A 24,634-nucleotide genomic window follows, 5' to 3' on the forward strand; every position below is an offset into this window, starting at 1 on the left:
GACTTTGTGAAATTGCTGATTTATAGTGTAGATTACAGTTTTAAAACCAGAAAATAATCTATTATGTAGATATGCATAAGGAATGTTTTCAGAAACAGAAAAAAGATATCACATAAATGAAAAAGAATTACTTGCAGTAATAAAAGAATGTCATAAATTTTAGGGATAATTTCAAAAACCTCCCCTGAGCTTTCTAAAAATTTCACTCACCTCCCTTTAGATTTGAATAATTACACTAACCTCCCTTGATGTAGTAAAATGACTATAATATCCTTAACTCATAAATAATTCCTAAAAAAAATTGTACAATTACAACTAGTCTTTCATTTTAAAGTAATGACTACCGTACAAAATAAACTCTTATTCTCTTTTTCTGACACTCTCTCTTATCTTCTTTCTCCTATATCTCATAATCCATTATTTTTCTGCAATTGTCATCTACACAACCATGTAATACATCTCAAATCCTCATTATTATTGAAATAGACCCTCTTTCCCATTTTTTGCTTTCCTTTTTCTATAAGTATTATTGAATTGAAATTGTCAAATAACAAGTTTCAGATTAAATTTATTGTCAAACTAAATGAATGTGAAAAGAATGGCAGTGATATAGAGTACAGACGAGAAAATAAAAGTACGTTATTATGCCAATTGTGTAAAAAAAATTTTGGAATATAAAAACTGCAATCAGATTTGGCTAAAAACATAGGATGTGGTCTCTAATGTTGCTTTTGGTTGTTCTGTATCGGTATTCTTCATGGATTAAATTATTTTAGCATCAACAAGCTTACAACCATTTAAATTGACTTTGGAAAGTGACATTGGTCAATTGAAACTCTGAATTTAGGTAGAAAAAAGGAGGTTAAAGATTATATTAAATGCAAACTTTAATTGTCATAGTCGATTTGCATGGAAAGATTTGGGGCGCGCAGCAATAGTAAGCTGTCAAAATTGTGAGAATATGAAAATTAAATTGAAATGGTTTATTGAGTTCGTTGGGATGGTTGTTATGTCATTTACAATAGTTGCAATGTGAAAGCAATTTATGAGTTTTTCACCCTTCTAAGTAATGAAGGGGTATTTTAGGATTTTTGAGAACAAATGTAGCATAATGGGGCTATATTGTTAATAAATTTTAATCATAGGGGAGGTAAGTGTAATTTTTTAAACTAGAGGGGAGCTTTCTGAAATAGTTAAAAATGTCAGGGGAGGTTTCTGAAATTATCCCTAAATTTTACCACTTTTTATTAATTAAGAAATTTAGGCTGCGAACAAATAAATTTCAAGTAAGAGCATTAATTAAAAATATCTACCTCAAAATAAAAGATTAATTAGATGGTAAATGACATTATCTGAATTCATGATTGAAATTGAACTAATAAAATCTGATACAAATTGTCTTGTAGATTTTCTCACTAGAGATGGAAGACCTAATGAATAAGCAAACAATCCTCTTTGATAAAATCTCAGAGTTATCTAAGCAAATTTCATAATTGCAGATGTCATTCAATGACATAATAAATATTGTGAATTATCAAGAAATGAATAAAGAAGTTCCAAACTTCTTATCAAGCATGCTGAACAAGACCAGAATACAGTCGGCCTTTAAGATAAGGTTGAAATATTATCAAAATAATTATATATATGGTTCCAAAGATATTTTAATGTTCAAAATTATTTCGGCTACACTAAACTTTGAAGATTCAAATAGATATGATGTCTTTCATCATATCAAAGTTATAAAATTTGATGCGTTGGACATAAAAGTTTATTCTTAATGGAAGAAATATGAATACTTTTCTGAAAACAAGATACATTATCGAAGAGCCTTTGGAATAAGAATTATTCTGCAAAATCTTGAAAAGTCACCTAAATAAGATTTTCATACATATGGTGAAAGTGGAGTATTTTGTTTAATTATGACTACATATGTAGGAAAAATTCCAGAGGCAAAAATAAATTATTTAAATTGAAAAATACGCTTACTTGAAAGCGGTCAGATAAAATCCAGCAACAAATCTCTCAAAACTTTGTGTGGGATGAGAAAACACAAAAATAATATGCGTCCAGCTTGTACCAAGGAGAAAAAAGAAGATAAGGACACTGACTCAAGCAGTCAAAATATGGAATAAGACGTAAGCACATACGTCACTCTTGGAATCTAAAATATTTTGGTTAAGTCCATGGGATTGAAGCAAATTAAAATCTGTGAAAAGTATCAATTAAGGCTCTGTTTGGCAAATGAGTTTTTGGAGTATTTGTCTAAAACTTTAGTGTAACTTACTGTAGAAATTGTAGAAAAATTTTTTGAAGTGTGTAAATTTTTTGATATTTTGAAATGTATAGTTTAAAAATTTTGAGAAATTTTTTGAGATTACTATAGTTAAATTATTAAAAAACTTGTATCAAACAAATTTAACAAAAAACTTGCTTGCCAAACAGGTCCAAAGTCCAGCAATGAAGCCCGCAACATTTATAAATAGTATAACTACTTGTAAAGAAGGGCAATCGAACGCACGTTGAAACAACTCTGCCTTGAAACATTTCTCTCATTCATGTCTAGTTAATAAGAGTGAGAGAATAGTGTGCCAACCTATCTTGTACTATAATTTCTTTATTAATAAAAGAAGAAAGAAATTTCATAATTCTTCATCCTTTATATTTGAATACGCTTAGAGGTAGGAAACGAAATTAAACCGTGTTGCAAAATTTTGAAGCAGCTCTTAAAGGAAATCACCCTTGTGGTTGGAGGCTGATATACCCAAGTAAGAAGTTCTTGGGGAGGTAACCGGAGTTTTGTTGGTCAAAAAATTAGAAATAAAAGTATGGAAGCATGATGGACCCTTTTCTTACATCCTTACTCAACCTATAAGTTTTGCTTTCAATCACAACCGTAATCCTGGATCCAACTTATCGGCCTGTTTGACGTTGTGCTTCTCTAAGCATTAATGATCGAGCTCCTGATTATGTTTCTGATATAATTTGTCTCTGTCTTTATTTACTTCAAATGACAAAGTAGTCCTTCAAAATAATTGAACACATTTGGAGGATTATGCAAGTAATGAAACAGGTGTCCCAATTAAGCCCAACAGACCACTCCTATATTGGAACTTGAGATTGAATCTGCATTCTTGCAATTGACCCATAAATAACTTGACTAGTTAAAGTCAGTAATGAAGGCTATAGTTAAATTTATTTATCTACTTATTGAACCACACTGAACTTGATGGTCAAGCCTAAACCCAAAATGCTGAACTCAATTACATATCATTTTTGTCTACAGGTTTATGAAATGCTTGACAAATCCAAACAAATTAGGCAATATTGTCACAAAATCACAGCACATAATATACTTGTGTGTCTGTTCCCTATTGTTTAGCCTCACATCTTTTATTTTAATTGCCTTACCTTAAATTCTTGATTGATTTAATGGTTGAGTTATGATTTTTATTTTTATTGCCTCATTCCATTTATTACATGTTGAGTTTCATTGTGCGTTATGCAAGTGTGACCAATTAGTGAGATGCGTGCAATAAATTTAGTGGAAAAGAGGGAGTTTTGTGTCAAAGAAATTATGTATCAAGAGGTATTAAGAGATAATTGGAGGAGAACTAGATATTTTGCTAAATTAGAGACAATTAGATAGGTATTATTTCTTGTTTTACCACTTGTCAATCATCTATCTAAATTTGACCAAGACAAAAGCTTTCCCACCAAATTTGACCAAGACAAAAGCTTTCCCGAATGGCATGATACTTATCCAATATGGCATGAAAAATTTGACCAAGACAAAAGTTTTCAAACCAACACTTTTTTGCCTTGACAATTTACATTCGTGAGAGAGAAAGAGAGAATATTGACAGAACCAACTTCATTTCTTCTCATTTTAAACAGCCAAGAGAAAGAGAGCTTCAGAGTCTTCCTCCTCCTTTTCATTGTTTCAGTCGAGAGAGAGAGGAGAGTTGAGAGATCTTTCTTTTTCATTTTTCCAGCCAAGAGAGTATAGAGATTTGGGAGAAACTAGTGTCCTGTCTCCATTTCTAGTCGAGAGGAAGCTGTCCATCCAGCTTGCTTGAACCAAGGAGAAATCAGGAAAGTAAGCCAACTTTCAGCTGGATCTGTAGCAGAAAAATAAGGTAATATGGCTAAGAAACATCAATCTTTCCTTACACTTTAGAGAGATGTGGATACATGTTTGATTTGAAGTTAGATACAGGTAGAAACCGGTGGAAGTAACCTATTTGTAGTTGGAAAGTTTCTAGTTTGAATCGAACCAGTGAAGGCTGCCATTTCTTTTAGCTTTTGGTTTATTTTGTTGCAAGTTTGCTAGAGAATTAGTTATTGATTTGATAGATGAATCTTGGTAGAAATATGGCATGTATGTGAGGTTTTTGGCTGTTGAAATTTTCAGGAGGAAGTCGAGAGAGTTGAGCTCTGAATTTTCAACCCTTATTTGCAGCATTTGTTGAGTTTTGCTAGGAAATACTTGATTAATATCTCACCTTATGTTATAAATATGTTATTGTGTGATTTATGATTGAAAATAAGTAAGAGAGGTGCTATTTTGATGAGCAAAATTGAAGAGAGCATGCTGGACATTTTCAGTCTAAACCGTAGGATGTAAATTGTGTTTTTCAACTTTTGACTTCCATTTTTGTTGAGATTTTTCTAGGAGATTCATGCTCTATAATCACCTTATGATATACTGCATGATTTATGCATAAATTAAGAAGAAAAATTGAGTTTTGATCTAAAAACAACATGTATGTAACTTGTTTTGGGATAATAATTTGCAGCCCTGAATCATGGTTAAATTGCAGCTCTTATTTAGAAAATTTGTTGTCATTTTACTGTAAATTCATGTGATATGCCTTGTTAAAGGTTAATGTCAAGTTTTGGTTTGCTAAATCTAAAAGCTAAAAGAGAAAATCTTGAATGGTAATGCTGGAATTTTCTGTTTAAAACTAAGGGGAGGAAGCTGCGATTTTTCCAGTTTTATCCCTAAAACTTTGGTTGTACGTTGACATAGCTTGACTCTATATACCTTCTAACACCTAAATCTGGTCATGCATGTGATATTTGAGGAGTTAAAAGCAAGAAATATCAACCTTTAAAGCATTTTCAAAGTTAGAATTTCTGGACAGCAAATCAAGAGGAAAAACTGCAATTTTAGTTCTTGTTTTTCAGAAATTTTGTTAAATTCTATCTAAAAGCACTTTACATATCTCTTATCTCTTTCATCTTGACATGCATGTAATATATTGTTTGAATCCAAGTGAGATAAGTGTTGGTTTTTGAAAGAACCTTGCTGAAATTTCTGTTTATATTGATATTTGAGAGCCAATGGAGTAGAGCTGAGAATTTTGTTTTAAAACTGAAATTTCTTGAAAAGTGTTGTTGGATTTTGGAACTACATGCCCTCATTTCATTGTTTATGTGATTGCATGATGGATCTTGGTTGATTTGAAAGATTGAATGAAACTTTTGAAAGGAATGTGGCTGAATTGCTGATTTATATCCAAGAGTGTGCTGTGTTTTCTTCCAGTTGCTGATTTCCATTTTGCCCTGTATTTCACATTTACCCTGACTAGAGCAAGAAACACTAAATTTTGGAGAAAGAAACTTGAGCTGGTAAGCTATTTGAATCTGTTTTGGACAGATTGGAACGGTTGAGAATTTCAAATTATTTTCTAAACTTTTCTGGGAACTTTGACCAAACTTCGAGTTTAGAACAACTTAAGAAGTATGATAGTAAAATACATGCTGAATTGAAGAAGATTTAAGTGAAGAACTAATAAACTTTAGATGGAAAACATGAATCATGCGATATGAAAAATTCTGTTTTGAGTAATTTTAAACTAGTACTTGGATTTTGGGGTTTAACTTTGAACTCTGGGATAGAAAATTAACCAAATCTGACCAAAACCCCATTTATACTATCTTATAAGAGTTTTACTCGTAAAATGATTTTTATGACTTAAATTCACTGGTTTTGGAGAAAATTTGAAGTAATCTTGATGACAAATTTTTGTCAAAAGTAGCTGAGAGTGAGGGCATGGTTTCCAACCTTATTTTCAAGAATTTGGTTATAAAATTATATATATCTCAACCTACTTGTTTGATAACTCTTCTAAACTAGAATTTATGTGATATTCCACTTGGTTTGACTGAGATAGTTAGTAATTTTGGAACGAAAGTTAGTAATGTCGAAAGGTCTAGTAATTGCAGCTTGGGTATGTCTCAGGAGTTGATGGTGAGTTAGAAGGAAACCCCGAAGTTGAGGCGTGATTGTCCACTTGATTTGGTGAGTGTTCTTTGTGTTTTGTGAATTAAATGCCTTTCTTGTGTTGTTATTGGCTTGTTTGACTGTTAAATGTATTTCAATGATCACTTTACTATTGATAAATAAGTGTGTGTTTTATCGCACTCGACCTAAGTGAATGTGAATTTTCAATGATCAAATGATTGCATATTACTTGTGCATGAATGTAAGCCATGTGTACTTTATCACATTGGCTGAATTGGATCCTTGCTCTTGGTTGCTAGCCTATTTGAGCCATAAGCGGACTCGATCAGGTAGGTTGGTAACCTTGGGCCACTGTTTCGGTATATTCGAATATTACCACGAAATCGGGTGGAGTATTGGCTAGTGAATGAAATGTAATGAATGAAACGACTGAAATGAAATGATCAATGTAGGAATTTTTGTTTTCAAATGTCGAAAGTTATAAGGATGAGATGGGCGGAGACTGAATGAATGAATGAATGAATGGCTCTAAATGAGCTCGTATCCTTTAAATGATTGAGTGTTTAGTTCTTGAATATCTTAAAACTATTTATTACTGTTTATCACTGTGCAAAGTGTGTGAAATTGTTAAATGATTGAGTTTCTTACTGTGCAAAGTGTGTGAAATTGTTAAACAATTTATTACTGTGAAATTGTGAAATTGTTAAATGATTGAGTTTATTATTACTATTTTTCATCGGGTGGATCGCCTGCTCAACTCTCGTTAGGACTCACTACAATAAATTCTCAAAATAACCTTTCAACCCTCCGAATTTAACATCAGAGTTCTACAATTCAACCACAGTTCAATCTTAGTTACAAACCAAAAGTGAAACGTAAGATACATCACCAAATATTGAAATATAATCTGTCTGCCAAAAGTACATATGCAAGAGGATCATTATACTCTAGTTTAATCTTATCTGCTCAGGTCGTCAACTTCTGTAAGGAAAACAAACTAATGGGATGAATTTACGCCCAGTGAGGTTCCCAAACAAGTATCCAAGCAAAACACCAATCAAATCACAGAAATATTTCATTTAACAATTTCACACACTTTGCACAGTGATAAACAGTAATAAATAGTCGCAAGGCATTCAAGAAGTAAACACTCAATCATTTAAAAGATACGAGCTCATTTAGAGCTATTCATTCATTCAGTTTTCGCCCATCTCTTCCTTATAACTTCTGACATTTGAAAATAAAAACCCCTACATTGATCATTTCATTCATTGCATTTCATTCACCGAAATAGTGACTCATGGTTACCAACCTACTCGATCGAGTCCACTTCTGGCTCGAATAGGCTAGCGACATAGGGCAAGGGCCTAATTCAACCAATGCGATAAAAGTACACATGGCTTATATTCATGCACAAGTAATATTCAATTATTTGATTATTGAAAATTCACATTTACTTAGGTCGAATACGGTAAAGTACACGCTTGCTTATCAATAGTAAAGTGATCATTGAAATACATTTAACAGTCAAATAAGCCAATAACAACACAAGAAAGGCATTTAATTCACAAAACACAATGAAAACTCACCAAATCAAGTGGGCAGTCACGCCTTAGTTTCGGGGTTTTCTTCTAACTCACCACCGACTCCTGAGACATACCCAAGTTATAATTACTAGACCTTTTGACATTACTAACTTTCGTTCCAAAACCGCTAACTATCTTAGTCAAACCAAGTGGAATATCATATAAATTCTAGTTTAGAAGAGTTATCAAACAAGTAGGTTGAGATATATATAGTTTTATAACCAAATTCTTGAAAATAAGGTTGGAAATCATGCCCTTACTCTTAGCTGCTTTTGACAGAAATTTGTCACCAAGATTACTTCAAATTTTCTCCAAAAATCAATGAATTTAAGTCATAGAGATCATTTTACGGGTAAAACTCTTATAAGATAGTATAAATGGGGTTTTTGTCAGATTTGGTTAAATTTCTATTCTAGAGTTCAAAGTTAAACCCCAAAATCCAAGTACTAGTTTAAAATTACTCAAAACAGAATTTTCCATATAGCGTGAGTCATGTTTTCCATCTCAAGTTCATTAGTTCTTTACTTAAATCTTCTTCAATTCAGCATGTATTTTACTATCATACTTCTTAAATTGTTCTAAACTAGAAATTTGGTCAAAGTTCCCATAAAAAGTTTAGAAAATAGTTTGAAATCCTCAACCATTCCAATCGGTCCAAAACAGATTCAAATAGTTGACCAGCTCAAGTTTCTTTCCCTAAAATTCAATGTTTCTTGCTCTAGTCAGGGTAAATATGAAATACGGGGCAAAATAGAGGATTATAGAGTATTCTCGACCAACGCTTGCACAATTTCAGTTCACGAAATGAAAATCAACTGGAAGAAATATAGCCACACTCTTGGATATAAATCAGCAATTCAGCCATGTTCCTTTCAAAAGTTTCATTCAATCTTCCAAATTATCAACCAAGATCCATCATACAATCACATAAACAATGAAATGAGCGCCTACAGCTTCAAAATCCAGCAAAACTTTCCAAGAAATTTCAGTTTTAAAACAAAATTCTCAGCTCTACTCCATTGGCTCTCAAATATCAACATAAACAGAAATTTCAACAAGGTTCCTTCAAAAACCACCACTTATCTCACTTGGATTCAAGTAAAACACTACATGCATATCAAGATAAAAGAGATAAGAGATATGTAAAGTCCTTTTAGACATAATCTAACAAAATTTTTGAAAAACAAGAACTAAAATTACAGCTTTTCCTCTTGATTTGCTATCCAGAAATTCCAGCTTTGAAAATGCTTTAAAAGTCGATCTTTCTTGCTTTTAAGTTCTCAAATATCACATGCATGACCAGATTTAGGTGTTAGAAGGTATATAGAGCCAAGATGTGTCAATTTACAACCAAAGTTTTAGGGATAAAACTGGAAAAATTGTGACGTCCCCACCTCTTCTTAGGGCGAAACCTAGGGTATCAGCGGGACGCCTGCCCAACTCTTGTCAGGACTCACACACTCGTTCAAGCTTAAATAAAGCCACAAAACAACCATCGACTTAATTAAGAAGTACTTCGAATATACAAGCCACAACTTCTAAGGCTAGCAATTATAATTACAATCCACCAACTAACAATAACAAAATTTACACTTTAAGAGTCACCAAATTCATACAAAAGATATACTAGCTTTCACCAAGTCACTAGTCTAGAACCTCCAATCCACCTCCAAAACCTGTTAAGGAAAACAAACTTAAAGGGATGAGCGAGCGCTCAATGAGGCCGAGAAAACATTAAACAAGCAAGCAAATAACACCAATCAATCAAATAACATGAAAACAACTTTAAACATGAAGTTTCATTAACGTGCACAAGTAGAAAATAATACAAATAGAAGGATACAGGAGCTCTCAGGAGCTATTTCCACGTCTCGACTGATTCAAGCCATTTGGGGTTGACTCTCCGCCAACTCAAGTAGTAATAGGACCGTAGCGCTCCACTTACTACCTCCATCCAACATAACATCCACTCGGATCCGTAACCAAACATTCATGTAGTGGCGATACTATTCGAGTATGCCAAGCGAGATTGTGACGCCCCGAAAAGTATGAGTGTGAGAACCCGTACTTTTCCCATTTACTAGGGTTTTATTTATTTAATGGCTTGTTTTCTGCGTTTTCTTTAGTAGGGAAATTTTCTAGATATTTTTAATGAGCGGATATAGTTTTTGGATGATTTTTCTAGTATCAAATAGGTTTTGAGAAATTAAGAGTGTATACGGATGTGGGACCCACTAGGGCGAAAAGTTCGGAAAAATTCGACCAATTAGGTTAAGTTCCGGATACTGGGTGAAATTTATCGGGTGTTAAGAGATAAATAGAGAAGGTGAAGTGATTGATGTGAGAGGGAAAAAGAAGGATAGGAATGCATTAATGAAGTGACAAGTGTCACCTTAAGAGTGGTGGTCACTTATTTGACTTATTTGACTTTTGACCTTTCTTACCAATTGATTAAATATCTCAAAATTACCACAAAAATCACTCTCTTCTTCACCATTGTGGCCGGCCCTCTCTAGCTAAGAAGAAAGAAAAACTCTCCAAGATTCTTGCTTCCATCTTGCTTGAGTGTAATCATCCAACCATTTGATCTTGTTTCTACTCCATAAAATCTCTCCATTTGGTACTAGAAAGTGATTTGGTGAAGTGTTTAAGGAAGCTAAGGTGTCCAACAACTCTCCCTCTCTTGTTTACTAGGTGAGTGGTGATTGAACTTCCTCCTACACTTAATGAAGCTTAAGTTGTGCTTAATGGTAGCTAAAGTGATGAATTTGTGGTTTATTTCTTGGTTTGAGATGAATTGGTGAAGTTTTCAATTTATTGATGAATTTTCTGGTTTAATTGTGATCATGATGTTGTGGTTATCTATGATGGTTGGAATTGATGGCTAATGACTATAGTAGGTGTACATGATTGGTAATTGTAACCAATTTTGGGTTTGGAAGGAATTTGAGAAAGTTAGGGTTTTATATCCCCAATTCTGTCCGGTTTTGTATCTCATGGTTAGGGGCCGAATTGGCCTTGGCTCAAAACATGAAAGTTGTAGGTATTGATGTTTTAAGGGTGCCTGTAAATTTTCAGGTCAATTGGAGTAGTGTAGAATGAGATAAGACGAAATTACTATTGCTGTTCTGGGTTCATCAGGATGTTAGAACTGCGTCTGAAATGGGTTGTTTTGACTGGAATTGTTTTGGATTTGGGTGTTGAGGTCTTCTGATGAAATGTATCTTGATGCCCTAGTTACCATATACCTTTGGAATTTCTGCATTTGGACCTGTTTAGACTGAGTTGTACTGATTACAGCATAGTGTAATTTGTAAACCTGCAATTACGGTTCTGGTTTGTTATTTGGCATATTTGACTTAGTTGTGCTGGGATTTGGACTGAGTGACCTTCTACAATGTTGTAGCCCTGTCTTTTAGCTTCGAAATGGTGTATCTTGCACCTTCATCCGATACTCGATGTGCCTTTGGTGCCATTACCGTAAAATGACGTCAAAACTATTTTCTGGTTTTGAGCTTAACTTTCATTTCCGAACTTTTCCCTAGCTTGACTTGTCTTTGTACTACTTGGAGCTTGCTGAATGGCTATTGGATGAACTTCTTGTTGTGTGTGTACCTTTGGGTTGGAATGAGAAATATAATGAAGCCGTGATGGCTGGAAAAGTTAGTAAATTTAGGGGAAGTGATGTCCGAACTTTTAAAGGACTTGTTTGCATTGAGTTTGTGATCTAAGGCTTGGATTTGAGCAAGGCAATGCTATATGATGGATGGTTTCTGAGCCATGGAGGTGAGTGACCCTAAACTATTTCCAAAGTACTTGTGAAACGTTTCTTGCATTATTTACTTTGAACTGTTTCCAAAGTTACTTTTGAACTGTTTTTCCTGCATATCATGCGTGCTTATATGAGAGTGTTCCTTGTTTGATATATTTCCTTGACTTATTGGCTTGTTATTATGGATTGATAATGTGTTAAGTGCTTTCAATAATTGTTAAAACGAGTTTTTTGGGCGAGTGTGTACTTTATCGCACTCGACCTAAATAAATGTGAAATTTTCATGCTTAATGATTAAATGCTACTTGCGCATGAATGTAAGCCTTTTGGGCTGAACTGGCCATTGCCCCTTGTTACCGGTCGTCTCGAGCCAGAAGCGGACTCGGTCGGGCGATTAGGGACTTGGGTGAACGTTTGGTATACTCGAGTATTACCTTTGTAGGTTGGTGGAGGTTGGTGGAAAATGATGCAATTTCAAATGGAAAAAAAAAATGACAGGAGAACGAACGTAACCTTTTCATGAATGTTACTATCGCTTTCCATTGTACATGTTTCTTGAATTATTGATACTCCATATTTAATGTTTTGTAAATGTTGTAATTGTTTCTAGACTTATCATTTGATTTATGACATCATTGAAATGAACTATTGTTAAACCGATTTGATTACTGATTTTTCTGGTTACTCGCTGAGCTTCTAGCTCACCCCAAAAATATTTTATTCCCCTCCACAGGGCTCAAGGCGAAGGAAGGACTTGTTGTGCTTATTCACGTGAATGGATGGCCTATATTTTGTACAATTTGGATTTGGAATCATTTTTATGTTTAGTTTGGGGAATTATTTCCGCTTGGGAATTAGTTTCCGCTACATTTGTGACATGTAATTATTGGAGACTTGGATGTATATTTGTGGACCATGTGATGTATATTTGTGATTTATATTGTAATTTATTTGAGGATTGTAGTGAACGACTGAGTCCCGGCGAGAGCTGGGCAGGCGGCCCGCCGAACCCTCTGGTTCGCCTTAGGGGGAGGTGGGGTCGTCACAGAGATCTCAAAAGATCAAGCTATATCATTTCCCAAGGTTCACCAAGCTTCTCGACCAAGCCCTTGCCGGCTCGAGTTACAAGGTTAGCCAATGGGTTGGGGCGTCCCCACAAGCATGATTGGTCGATGAGACAACGCTCCAATCGACTTAAAATCGTTCATAGCACTGAGTCGGGATGAGCGGTACCTCCCACCCTAATAGGGCGTGATACATTCTGCCGCTTAGTGCTCATGAGTTAAAACATTTCGAATACAAGTGCAAGTCATATACATTCATTTAACAAGTACCATTCAGTCACAAGAGAGAGAGGACAAGGGCGATAAAGTACACCCTCGCCTCGACAAGTTCACGTATCATATAGCACTTGTACAAATATCATTTCAATCACATTAGCATTGAACATGCACTTGACACTCACCACAAGTCAAGGGCAAAACAAGAGCAAAGCGAGAAGTCAGACGAGCTCTTTGGCGTCCTCGTGATCACTTGAGACATGCACAATCACGATTATCTAAGTACCCGACCAAGGTTAATAAGAAAACATTTTCTCGCTACCTACTCTCAAGGTCACAAGTTCGAGTCAAGTTAAAGGAGCTTTTCTCGCTAAATTATTGAAATAATGCTCAAAGAGAACTCAAAGGTCGTTTTTGATTCAAGTCGTGGTAAGTAATCTCAATTCCAAAAGAAAGTACTATATTTACTTTCACCACAAAAATCGAGAAAATGGTAGATAGTTTTCATCTCTCAAAACTTCTATTCTCATGAGCAAACTTTAGAATATAAAGAGCGTTCACAATTTTCAAGCTAATGGAGTCAAAACTCATCCAAACTCCACTCATTTTCATAGTAAATGTCAAAGCTAAAGGTTCCAAGTTTCGAGTATAAAACTAGTGAAATTCTCCAAAAATTACTCTAGCCAAAACACTCCCCTTTTTAAAATTCAAACTCATGGAAATCGAGGGCATAAGATTAGGGGTTCAAGTCCATTTCTCAACTATGAAAAGAGGTGCCATTAACCAAGGAAGTTAGGCAACCAAGAAAAATCATCAAAAGAGGATTAATTCCTTTGGAAACTAAGATTCAAGATGAAGGTTTAAAGTTCAAAGAGACCTTGTATCCAATCATGAAATCAGACTTAAAACGGACCCATAATCTCAAAGGAAGTTGGAAAATTCTTAAAAGAGTACTTTGTTTGAAACCAGAAAATTTCCAGCTTGGTGTGAGACTACTTGGAAAAATCATATCTCGAGTTTCCTAAGTCTAAAAACTGGAAACTTTATACCTTTGGAAACTAGATTCAATGCACTAAAACTCTCTAGAAGACATTTTTCTCAGACTCCAATCCGAAATCATTCAAATCTTAGCTCAAAATCACTGTTCCAGACAGGACAGAGCAAAACAAGCTTGCAATTTCAGTAAACTTTGGAAATTCGGAAAAATTCTTAGAAATAGAATCATCTCTTGAAATTTATATCACTAATAGAACTCCAAATTTATGTTCAAATGCAACAAACAAAACTCAATTTAGACTTTTCTACACCAAGATACAACAGTTTTAAGAAAATTGATTTTTGGAACCTGTTTCACGGAATTTCCAGTTCTGAAGTACTTGACAGAGTTTCAAAATCTGGTCATAACTAAATCTACGCAACTCAAAATTTAGCATGGTTTGTGGCGTTGAAAAGTAGATTCAAAATTCTAAAAATCATTAGAAGGAACTGTCTTAAAATTCATTTTACAAGATAGGTGAAAATGAGCTACAAACTGTAGCTATGCTTGTTTCTCGGATGAAAACAGTGAGAAAAATCAATCATCTTTGCCGATTCACTACTGCTCATAGAAAATGAATTAGGGGTTGTATTTTATACCGTTGGAAAGCCCTCGGACTAGTTTTAGATTCCACAAATGGCACTTGATTTCAACTCCCAGAAAAAAAGTTATGAGCCAAAACGTGAACACTGGTCTGGTCTCTTGATCAGAAAATTTTTCAGATTTGCAACCTCACTTTCTCCCTACTTTAACTCAACCAATGGTAAAGTTTTTTGGGAGATATTTAACACACATAAACACCAACATATAACCAACATTATAGCACCAAAACAACAGCAAAATTCGAAATTAACATGAGGAATTCAACCAGCCAAAATTAGGACAGCAAGCCTCTACCATTCTTCAAGCTTTCTTTTCAACTTTCCAACCAAAACTAAGCCTTAATTCCTCAAAATGAGCATCAAACAAACAAGTAAACGCACAATAATCCTTAAGGCCTCTACCTTTGAAGCCACCTCAAGTCCTCTACCTAGTGTCAAGGTTCTTATGAACCCATCAACAACCCAAAGATTAACTAGATATAACTATCTAACTACTATAAGTTGAGAGGAAAAGATGAGAGCTTGGAGGGTTACCTTGCTTCCAAGAATGAAGACCAACCACTAGTGTATAAGCTCTTAAACCACCAAAGTTTCTTCCTCCTTCAAGTCACCCTTCAAGCTTGTGTGATGAACCAAGAAAAGAAGCAAGTTTGGAATGTCTTCTTGGAGCAAAAATGGAAGAAAGCTAGCTGAAATTTTGTTGAGAAATGGTGGAGGAAGAGTCGGCCAAGAAAGAGAGGAAGAAAGGGGTTTGGTGGCTTTTGTGTGATGTGATGGAATGAAGAGGAAGAAATGACATAAAGGTGCTTTGGTACCCAAAGTCAACAAATGAATAGGAGGCCATTAGTGCTCCTAATTGAGATTAATATAACTCACTCACATCTAATCTCTCAATTAACTTTTCTTAGTCTACTATAGATCATCCTTAATTCTCCAAGATCAATGCACTCTCGAACCGAATTTTACCTCGAAAAATGGGTAATCGCTATTTCTTACTAAACGAGCCGCAGAAAGATTAATTTTACTAGCGAAACGTTTTAAAATATAAAATGAGACATTGTTCCATGCAAATGAAATTAAAATGAATGAAATAAATTAATCGGAGTAAATGAATAAATAAATAATTAAATAATCCAATAAAATAAAAGAAAAATAAGTAAAATAAAAATTCGGGTCCTCACATCCTTCCCTCCTTAAAAGAATTTCGTTTTCAAAATTCATACCTTGATTCAGAAACAACTCTGGATACTTCTTTCGGATCTCCTCTTCTACTTCCCAAGTCGCTTCCTCCATTCCATGATTTCTCCATAAAACCTTCACTAGAAGGATTTGCTTGCGTCTTAACTCATTCACTTTTTGATCCAAAAGTCTTACCGGTCTTTCTTCATATGACAAATTCTCATTAATCTCTACTTCTTCCAGTCGTAATACGTGAGACGGATCGGGATGATACTTCTTAAACATGGAGACATGGAAGACATCATGAATCCTGGACAAAACTTAAAGGCAATTTCAATTTGTAAGCCACATTTCCTACGCGCTGGATAACCTTATAGGGTATCACAAATCTCGATTGTAACTTCTTCCCTTTTCCCGCCATTAGACTTGCTTTCAAGGGTGTAATTTTAAGAAATACTTTATCTCCAATTTCGAACTCCAAATCTTTTCTCCAATTATCCACATAGCTCTTTTGGCGGCTTTGAGCCGTTCGAATCCTCTGACGTATTAGTTTCACCTTCTCATAAGCTTCCTCAACCCAAGGTACAGTAGTCGGGTTCAAAATTTTCTTTTCTCCAACTTCATCCCAATGAATCGGAGATCGACACTTTCGACCATAAAGAGCTTCGTAAGGAGCCATTTGTATTAAAGAATGAAAACTGTTATTATAAGCAAATTCCACCAACGTAAGGTACTGACTCCAATTTTTTCCAAAATCCATAATACATGATCTCAACATAGCCTCTAGGATTTGGTGTAACAGCCCCACTTTCCCCTAAGGCGAACCAAAGGGGTTAGCGGGCTGCCTGCCCAGCTCTCGCCAGGACTACGGATCAGTTCACGTCGATCTAATACGTTCCGGAACATACCCAATCGCGTAAACAAGTCAAAATCACAAAATGAAAAAAACAAAAAAACGAAGCCGATGATGAACAGTACCGGCCACGTCAGAATCCAGTTACTAGGCCGAGAGTAGCCAAAATTTTCTTTTGCCGCTTGAAATACGAGTTGATCCGAAATTCAACCAAATATCAACCAAACATACATACATTGAACTGTAACATTTACAAGCCAAAGCGGCATCTCAAAAACCATTCATTATGAATATTCATGTTCGGTTTGTCAATCAAAAGAAAGTGAACCCAATACACATTAGGGTTTCATTCAAAGAGCTATTCAAAAGACATTTACATGAGCTCAACTTGACAACCAACTAACACAACCTTTTCCAAAAGTGGTCATTTCCTGTAAGGAAAACAAATGGAACAGAAAGGGGTGAGCTTGCGCTCAATGAGGTACCAAACAGATAGCATTAAAATCAGGGCATTTCACATTTAACAAATCAGATACACATGTCAGATGTAAAGTAAAGTAACCAATGATTCAAATCAGAAGGATACAGGTGGCTCTCAGGAGCCAAATTTCCAGCGGAATACTTGATCCAAACCGGTTGACTCTCCGTCAACGTATATAGAACCAACGCGTCCGTAGACCTCAATTCGCACCGAATTCCGTCCACCAAACACCCCTTTACCGGGCCCGCTCACCGTATTCGAACATAAATGGTAATACTCGAGTATACCCGGAATCAAGGGTCTCAATACCCAAAATCCCCGAACAGACTACCGTGGTTCGTTATCTAATCGTCCAGGCCCTTGCCGGCCCGACTCGAATAACTTAGCCACAGGATTGAGCTCATAGGTCATAGAAATCCGAACAGATGCAGACACAGATAACAGATTCAAATTTTGCATAGAAATTGGCACCTGAACAGACTAGAGAACGAGTGTGATAAAGTACACCCTCGTCTCGAACAAATAAACAGATTGCAGAGCAGAAATCAAGTTAAACAACAATGGAGAGGAGTGGTACACTCACCGGCTCAACTTCAAAAGTATTCACTTCAGATTGGCCTTAATCGCCAAGAAACCCTAAAATAATCAAAGTAAATTAATTGAAGGTTTCACATCCAGAATCGAGTAAACAAAATACACATGAGGCTCGACTACTAGTCGTATGCCTCGCCAAATAAATACTAATGCAAGGGTGGAAAACATGATTTTCTTGGAAACGAAAAGGTAACATGAAGACCTAGGCACAAACAACCCAAAAGTCCTTTGCTCAAATCACAAGTAAATCCAACTAGCCTTCAAGTAAAATTTCGGCAGCATATCCCTTGTGTTTACCTAGTTTCCAGCCATCATGGCTTCATTATTTCCTCAAATCAGTCCCAACATCTCACACAAAATTCATCTCATTCCCCAAAAGCCGTTCACTAGACTCAAAGTAGTACAAGTACAAAAGTTAGCTAGGAAATGATCGGAATAAAAACAAGCCCTAAAACTATTCAAATAAACACAATAAGATTTGTTTACAAGTCATAAACCAAGGCCAAGTATTACCAAAATAAGGTTCCATAAGAATATATAAGCATTAAAGGAAACCATAAAAATCAGGAAATGTAACTATATTAGCCCTAACAACAAAAACAGTTTTGGCCTCCTTATGCGGTAATGGCACAAAATGCGCTACACTTATCGGATGAGGGTGTAAGACCCACCATCTCGAAGCTAAAAGACAGGGCTACAACAATGTAGAAGGCCACTCAGTCCAAATCCTAGCACAACTAGGTCAAATATGCAGAATACCAAACCAGAACCGTAATTGCAGGTTTACAAATCACACTATGCTGTAATCAGTACAACTCAGTCTATACAGGTCCAAATGCAGAGATTCCAAAGGAATATGGTAACTAGGACATCAAGCTACATTTCATCAGAAGACCTCAACAATCAAATCCAAAGCAATTCCAGTCAAAACAGCCAATTACAAACGCAGTTCGGCCATCCTGAAGGACCCAGAACAGCAACAGTAAAATCGACATTTCTCACTCTACACTACTCCAAATGACCTGAAATTTTGTAGGAACCTCTAAAATATCATTCCCTACAACTTTCATGTTTTAGGCCAAGGCCAATTCTGCCTCTAACCATATGATACAAAACCGGACAGAAAGGAGGTTATGAAACCCTAACTTTTCACATTTCAATCCAAACCCAAAATTGGTTGCAATTATCAATCATTCACACCTACTAGAGTCATTATAGGCCATTTCCAATCATCATACAAGGCCACAACATCATGATCATATGAAACCAGAAAAATCACCAATAAATTGTAAACTTCACCATTTCATCCAAAAACAAGAATTAAATCACAAAATTCAACACTTTAGCTTCCACTAAGCACAACTCAAGCTTCATTAAGTGTAGGGGCAAGTTCATATACCACTCACCTAGTAAACAAGAGAGGGAGAGTTGTAGGACACCTTAGCTTCTCCAAAAAACTTCACCAAATCACTCACTAGCACCAAATGGAGGGATTTTATGGAGTAGAAACAAGTTTAAGCACTTGATTTGGATGATTTGCACTAGATGGAGAGTTTTTCTTTGAAGAGTTTTTCTTTCTTCCTTGCTTGAGAGTGCCGACCAAGAGGGAGAAGAAAAGAGTGAATTTGGGTAATTTTTGAGATATTTAATCCAAGGGTAAGAAAGGTCAAAAAGGTGAATAGTTGTCTTAGGCTTCAACCACTCACAAAGTGGCACGTGTCACTTCATTAAATGCATTTCTATCCTTTTGTTTCCTCTCACATCAATCACATCTCATCCTCCACTTATCTCTTAACACCCGATAAATTTCACCCAGTATCCGAAACTTAACCTTATTGGCCGAATTTTTCCGAACTTTTCGCACTAGTGGGGCCCACGTCCATTATACGTTCTTAATTTCTCAAAATCTATTCGATACGAGAAAAATCATCTAAAACTATATCTGCTCCTTAAAATTATATAAAAAAAAAATTTTTAATCACGAAAATGCAGAAAACAAGCCATGAAAAATTCTAAAACCTTGAAAATTACGGGTTCTCACACTCTCTCCCCCTTAAAGAAATTTCGCCCTCGAAATTTTCTCACCAACGGAATTTTTTTTTTTTAAAAAACAAATCTAGGGTCGGAGCGGGAATATAATATTAAACATAGGTAAGCAAAAGCAAGTAGCAAAAGGTACGCACAGATCAAAAGTATACATATATAACACAGCTGTACCAAACAAGCCACACAGTAGCAATCAATTAGATACAAATATGAAAACAAATCCATGAAAGTAGCGGGGTCATCCAGAGTACTATAGACAAACTAGGTCATAAGTACAACAATAACTAATGAAAATCTTTTCCCCTCTAGGGCTCCATCCCTAATCTCAATTCCACGAGAATGCCCCAATTTATATCTTAATCCAAGTTAATCATGCTTACTAACTTCCGAACAAACTACACGAAATTCCATAGAATCACATTTCTAGTTCGCCCAAGTCTTTTCTAACCTAGGCTCTCCTCTTTTTCGTACCGCGGCGCAAGAATCCCATCTAAGATAATTCACAACTCGAGCCGGCCGGTCCCAAGAGTAAAGCATCCATATTAAGGATTCCTACCCGACATACATACCTAACTTCCTCAAATTTCATGAAAATAATTTTTACACTTATAACATGCCCAGTTCATATCTTACGCTCAAACGAGCAATTAGACATATTCACGAAATCAGGACCATAACACCACTGGCCCAAGCTCACTCCGCGCAGAGACCACGCGAAGTGGCTCTGATACCACTTGTAACAGCCCCACTTTCCCCTAAGGCGAACCAAAGGGGTTAGCGGGCTGCCTGCCCAGCTCTCGCCAGGACTACGGATCAGTTCACGTCGATCTAATACGTTCCGGAACATACCCAATCGCGTAAACAAGTCAAAATCACAAAATGAAAAAACAAGAAAACGAAGCCGATGATGAACAGTACCGGCCACGTCAGAATCCAGTTACTAGGCCGAGAGTAGCCAAAATTTTCTTTTGCCGCTTGAAATACGAGTTGATCCGAAATTCAACCAAATATCAACCAAACATACATACATTGAACTGTAACATTTACAAGCCAAAGCGGCATATCAAAAACCATTCATTACGAATATTCATGTTCGGTTTGTCAATCAAAAGAAAGTGAACCCAATACACATTAGGGTTTCATTCAAAGAGCTATTCAAAAGACATTTACATGAGCTCAACTTGACAACCAACTAACACAACCTTTTCCAAAAGTGGTAATTTCCTGTAAGGAAAACAAATGGAACAGAAAGGGGTGAGCTTGCGCTCAATGAGGTACCAAACAGATAGCATTAAAATCAGGGCATTTCACATTTAACAAATCAGATACACATGTCAGATGTAAAGTAAAGTAACCAATGATTCAAATCAGAAGGATACAGGTGGCTCTCAGGAGCTAAATTTCCAGCGCAATACTTGATCCAAACCGGTTGACTCTCCGTCAACGTATATAGAACCAACGCGTCCGTAGACCTCAATTCGCACCGAATTCCGTCCACCAAACACCCCTTTACCGGGCCCGCTCACCGTATTCGAACATAAATGGTAATACTCGAGTATACCCGGAATCAAGGGTCTCAATACCCAAAATCCCCGAACAGACTACCGTGGTTCGTTATCTAATCGTCCAGGCCCTTGCCGGCCCGACTCGAATAACTTAGCCACAGGATTGAGCTCATAGGTCATAGAAATCCGAACAGATGCAGACACAGATAACAGATTCAAAATTTGCATAGAAATTGGCACCTGAACAGACTAGAGAACGAGTGTGATAAAGTACACCCTCGTCTCGAACAAATAAACAGATTGCAGAGCAGAAATCAAGTTAAACAGCAATGGAGGGGAGTGGTACACTCACCGGCTCAACTTCAAAAGTATTCACTTCAGATTGGCCTTAATCGCCAAGAAACCCTAAAATAATCAAAGTAAACTAATTGAAGGTTTCACATCCAGAATCGAGTAAACAAAATACACATGAGCCTCGACTACTAGTCGTATGCCTCGCCAAATAAATACTAATGCAAGGGTGGAAAACATGATTTTCTTGGAAACGAAAAGGTAACATGAAGACCTAGGCACAAACAACCCAAAAGTCCTTTGCTCAAATCACAAGTAAATCCAACTAACCTTCAAGTAAAATTTCGGCAGCATATCCCTTGTGTTTACCTAGTTTCCAGCCATCATGGCTTCATTATTTCCTCAAATCAGTCCCAACATCTCACACAAAATTCATCTCATTCCCCAAAAGCCGTTCACTAGGCTCAAAGTAGTACAAGTACAAAAGTTAGCTAGGAAATGATCGGAATAAAAACAAGCCCTAAAACTATTCAAATAAACACAATAAAATTTGTTTACAAGTCATAAACCAAGGCCAAGTATTACCAAAATAAGGTTCCGTAAGAATATATAAGCATTAAAGGAAACCAGAAAAATCAGGAAATGTAACTATATTAGCCCTAACAACAAAAACAGTTTTGGCCTCCTTATGCGGTAATGGTACAAAATGCGCTACACTTATCGGATGAGGGTGTAAGACCCACCATCTCGAAGCTAAAAGACAGGGCTACAACAATGTAGAAGGCCACTCAGTCCAAATCCTAGCACAACTAGGTCAAATATGCAGAATACCAAACCAGAACCGTAATTGCAGGTTTACAAATCACACTATGCTGTAATCAGTACAACTCAGTCTATACAGGTCCAAATGCAGAGATTCCAAAGGCATATGGTAGCTAGGACATTAAGCTACATTTCATCAGAAGACCTCAACAATCAAATCCAAAGAAATTCCAGTCAAAACAGCCAATTACAAACGCAGTTCGGCCATCCTGAAGGACCCAGAACAGCAACAGTAAAATCGACATTTCTCACTCTACACTACTCCAAATGACCTAAAATTTTGTAGGCACCTCTAAAATATCATTCCCTACAACTTTTATGTTTTAAGCCAAGGCCAATTCGGCCTCTAACCATATGATACAAAACCGGACAGAAAGGGGGTTATGAAACCCTAACTTTTCACATTTCAATCCAAACCCAAAATTGGTTGCAATTATCAATCATTCACACCTACTAGAGTCATTATAGGCCATTGCCAATCATCATACAAGGCCACAACATCATGATCATATGAAACCAGAAAAATCACCAATAAATTGTAAACTTCACCATTTCATCCAAAAACAAGAATTAAATCACAAAATTCAACACTTTAGCTTCCACTAAGCACAACTCAAGCTTCATTAAGTGTAGGGGCAAGTTCATATACCACTCACCTAGTAAACAAGAGAGGGAGAGTTGTAGGACACCTTAGCTTCTCCAAAAAACTTCACCAAATCACTCACTAGCACCAAATGGAGGGATTTTATGGAGTAGAAACAAGTTTAAGCACTTGATTTGGATGATTTGCACTAGATGGAGAGTTTTTCTTTGAAGAGTTTTTCTTTCTTCCTTGCTTGAGAGTGCCGACCAAGAGGGAGAAGAAAAGAGTGAATTTGGGTAATTTTTGAGATATTTAATCCAAGGGTAAGAAAGGTCAAAAAGGTGAATAGTTGTCTTAGGCTTCAACCACTCACAAAGTGACACGTGTCACTTCATTAAATGCATTTCTATCCTTTTGTTTCCTCTCACATCAATCACATCTCATCCTCCACTTATCTCTTAACACCCGATAAATTTCACCCAGTATCCGAAACTTAATCTTATTGGCCGAATTTTTCCGAACTTTTCGCACTAGTGGGGCCCACGTCCATTATACGTTCTTAATTTCTCAAAATCTATTCGATACGAGAAAAATCATCTAAAACTATATCTGCTCCTTAAAATTATATAAAAAAAAAAAATTCTAATCACGAAAATGCAGAAAACAAGCCATGAAAAATTCTAAAACCTTGAAAATTACGGGTTCTCACATTTGGATTGTCCTTTCCGATTGCCCATCGGTCTGCGAGTGGTAGGTGGTACTAAAGTTCAGTTTAGTCCCTAGACTCTCTTGCATCTTTTGCCAAAATCGAGACACAAACCTAGGGTCCCGATCTGAGACTATACTCACCGGTATTCCATGCAATCTTATAATTTCGTCCAAGTACAACTTAGCCAACTTTTCCAAGGAGTACTTCATATTAATAGGCAGTGAGCAGATTTGGTCAATGGATCCACTATTACCCAAATAGCGTCGTGCCCTATCTGAATTCTTGGTAGCTTTGATACGAAATCCATTGTGATATTTTTCCACTTCCACTTAGATATCTCCAACGGCTGCAATAATCCAGATAATTTCTGATGCTCGGCCTTAACCTGCTGGCAAGTGAGACAAGCTCGAACAAACTGAGCAATTTCTCTCTTCATATTCTCCCACCAATAAAGGTTTTTCAAGTTTTGATACATCTTATTACCTCCAGGGTGCATCGTATACTTAGAATGCTGAGTTTCATCTAAAATTACCTTCTTTACCCTTCATCTTTTCATACCACTAGGCGATTTCTAAATTTTAACACACTATCTGTTGTGAGGACTTGTAAAATCCCTTATACATTTTTTAAAAAAAATTTCCTTTAATTTGGAATTTATTACTTCACAATATCTTTACTGCTCATTCACTTCCCCAATAGTTACAATTAATCATAGAACCAAGGGTTTCCCCTTTACTTTCATCGTTAAGGTAAACTAGGATTTTTACGTCTTTTCATAGTATGAGTAATTCGTGCGAAGTGTGTACTAAATTTGGTGATTAAGAGTGAGTTTTAGATAAGAAAAAGTGTGTGATTAGAAGTAATAATATAAGTTAGTGAATCATAAGTTAAAACCCTAGTACGCGCGATTTAAGGAAAAACGGTTGGAACCGACGGGTACCGTTTGTTACCGAGTGAGTGCACCACTTGAACACTACTTTATTACCGTAATAGCCTTTCTTTTATTTCAGTTAATTAACCCTAAAATATCTCTTAAATTAGCCACAAT

Source organism: Coffea arabica, chromosome 2e (genome assembly GCF_036785885.1).
Source record: "Coffea arabica cultivar ET-39 chromosome 2e, Coffea Arabica ET-39 HiFi, whole genome shotgun sequence".
NCBI classification, from domain to species: domain Eukaryota; kingdom Viridiplantae; phylum Streptophyta; class Magnoliopsida; order Gentianales; family Rubiaceae; genus Coffea; species Coffea arabica.